Consider the following 3,375-nt stretch of genomic DNA (forward strand, 5'->3'; position numbering starts at 1 on the left):
GGCGGGGATTTAACCCAACATCCGGAAATACCCGAGGGGAGAGCCGAGCACGCACGAAATCCGCCATTCTGAGGCAATCCCACCTCTGACGTCAGTTTCCAGATTATGCATTTCCATCTGGTTGTGTGGGCACACCAACAATAGACGCAAACTTTTTTCCAACAAAGGAATGACATAAAGGGCTTGGTTTTAGGCGTTATGCTACAATCGGATAAAAGCGAAAAATCAGCCTGTAATTTAAATTATTCTGATGAAATAATCTCCATAATCTGCTATATGTATTATTTTACCATATTAAGATGTTTCTTTAGTCGTATTACATTTTAATATGGATATATTCATTGTGTTTATTGAGCTTCACCTTCCCGAATTTATTTAAATATTAAATATTTCAGATCAAACAAACTCTAATTTTAGATAAAGTTTTTTATATGATCATTTTAAGGGAAACATCTACCTGGCGCTGTGTGAAAAAGTAATCTCCGCCTAAACCTAATAAGTAGCTGTGCCACAGAACATTTTCCCAAAAGTCTCAGGGATTGTCAAGATGTTGTTGTTTTTTTTTGGCAAATGTGAGACGAGCCTTTGTGTTCTTTTTGTTCAGCAGTAGTTTTCTCCTTGGAACTCTCCCATGGATGCCATTTTTGCCCAGTCTCTTTCTTATTGTTGAATCATGAACTCTGTCCATAACTGAATCAAGTGAGGTCTGCATTTCTTTAAATGGTGTTCTGGGTTCTATTCGGACCTCCTGGATGAGCCATTGATACACTCTTTGAGTCATTTTGGCATCCTAGTGACTCCAGGGGAAGCTTCACCACTGTTCCAAGTTTTCTCCATTTGTGCATAATGGCTCTCACTGTGTTTCGCTAGGGTCCCAAAGCCTTAGAAATGGCTTTGTATCCCTTTCCATGACTATGTTTCCCAGTTGTTATTGAATTTATTTAGATCGCAGCAATGGTGTGTTGCGTTTTGACATCTTTTAGCCTACTTCCCTTCATCAGATAGGTTTTATTTACATGATTTCTTGATTCAACAGGCCTGGCAGTAATTAGGCCTGGGTGTGGCTCAGTCAATTACTTTTTGGGACAGGTAGGTTTGGATAGCTTTAAGACAATCTTCAGTTGTAAAAATCACAACAGCCCTCTTACAGAATACAATACCCCCTATATGAAACAAAGCATATAACTTCCTGCACAGTTGGCATGGAGCTTATTGTACATTAATGCTATTCTCTTCTATTCAGAACCATGTAAAAGAAGTTATCTTCACTTGATGGTCTGACCCTTAAAGCTTCACAGAGCATGCTTATATCTTAATTGATGCACAGCCACTTATAAGGCATTTAAATGTAGGGGGAGTTATTTTGTGCAATACTGGGTGTTGCATCTTTAAATAATGCAATTAAAATGTCCACAATACATGGATAAAAAGTGTTTTCTGATTGCAAATAGCATTAAATACCTATATCAATGCATATGCGCTATCAACACTGACTTAACTGTAAATCCACAACACAGCTGATGAGCTGCAAAGGCAAGAAAATGTAAGTGTGTCACACGGTCTTTATCTTTCCTGCACTGTCTTCACTGTGAAGATCTCTTCAGAAGGCGTTTTCCAGCCTGGTGGCAGACGGCTCAGAGGCATCTTAAATAAAAAATCAAAACACAACATCCAGCCCTGGTATGTCTCCATGGAGCGTGTCTGACATGCCCTATGTGCTTTGTGGTGAATAGCAATGGGACCACCGACCCACAGCTTGATCTGTGAGCTGACAGCACCCATCCCCCCACATGCCCATCTGTGCTACTCTGCATAGTCAAGCAGCCTTGGTGCATGCAGAGGCTCCAGAGTGCTCACAGCACAGAAGACAGATGTGAGGTTATCTGCTAATCTCTGCCCATTTTTTTTCTTCTTTGTGCATTTTTAAGCATGCACCAAGGTGTAAACATCCCCTTTGTCTTCAGGATGATAATCACAGCCTTGTTTGTAGTAGAATCACTATCAGTGCTTCCTATTATAGGTTTTCTCTCTCGTCAGCCCCGGTGTGAGCAGCTTCATGTCTGGTGTGCAGATCCACCGCATGCACGTAAACACTATTCCTGGAAGTTAATAAACACTTGTGAGTGTAGGCTGGTGCTGATGGATGGACATGAACAGCTCTTCTGCAGAATAAGGTGTAATCAGTGTACTCAGCTTTTTGAAACAGACGAAAATGTTGACTTTGAGTTTCATTGCAATCACTATGAGCACCACATAAACATCTATTAAATGTGTAAATAGGAAAAGAACGTGACAGTCTGAAGGCATTATAAGGAAACATGGTAATGGAGGTATAGGTTACCATTATTATAGATTTTATAACATGCATATTAAAGAACAGGATTATCAGGACAAGCGAATAAATACTACATGAAGTCAGATGAACAGACATGAAGATAATAAATGCAATAAAGATTTGAAAAAGTCTGAAAAACAAATCTAGACAAATCTCTGTGAAAGGGACACCATTGAAAAGCAATACTGGGTGCCCATGACCTTTGGTTCCTCAGGAAGCAATGCTTTAAAAAAGGGTGTGTTTTTGTCATGAAAATCCCTGCATGTTCCCGGGAACACTTTCTAAACTCATCATCTGTGAACATCAGTTCATTATGCCACATATGCCAGTTAAAGTTTTATCATGTCAAGAAGCTAAAATGTGACATATTTTTAATGGAAGATCTTGCATTTTTTTAGAAAGACAATGCTAAGCCGCATACTGCCTCTATTACAATAGCGAGACTTCGTAGTAGAAGAGTCCGAGTAATAAACGGCCCTGCCAGGAGTCCAGACATGTCACCAGCTGAAAACATCATGAAACGAAGAATGCAATGCAAAAAAAAGAATCTTATATGAGACAAAAATGGGAAAACATTCCAACATGTGCGTATTTAGACATGCAAAAATCCTCAAATAAGCATAGTCTATGTACCAAAAGCTTCAGTATGCTGGCTAGTTATCCTGATAATTTTAATTTAATTAGCTAGTGATGTGTTCAATGTGCATATGTATGTAAATATACACATTTCTGTCATATTTTTCTTGGTTTTTACACACCCAACAATTTTCACTGTAGTTCTATCAATCTAGTTTTACTTAGCTTTAGGCTTAGTGTTTTTATTTATTAAAATAATTTAATATAACTGTAAAAAAAATACACACGTACACATATTGAATATTTATTAAAGCCTGGAGTATTTCATTTATGTGATTTTACTGTATGCTGAATTATGGTGTTACAGCTTCACCTCCTGATTGAAGAGCGCAAGTGCGCTTACTGTGCGTGGGCGTGAATGGGCAGCGCGCGCACGCTGCAAACGTCACGACGAGACGAAACGA

The sequence above is a fragment of the Rhamphochromis sp. 'chilingali' genome, assembly GCF_963969265.1.
Source record: "Rhamphochromis sp. 'chilingali' genome assembly, chromosome: 7".
Lineage (NCBI taxonomy): Eukaryota > Metazoa > Chordata > Actinopteri > Cichliformes > Cichlidae > Rhamphochromis > Rhamphochromis sp. 'chilingali'.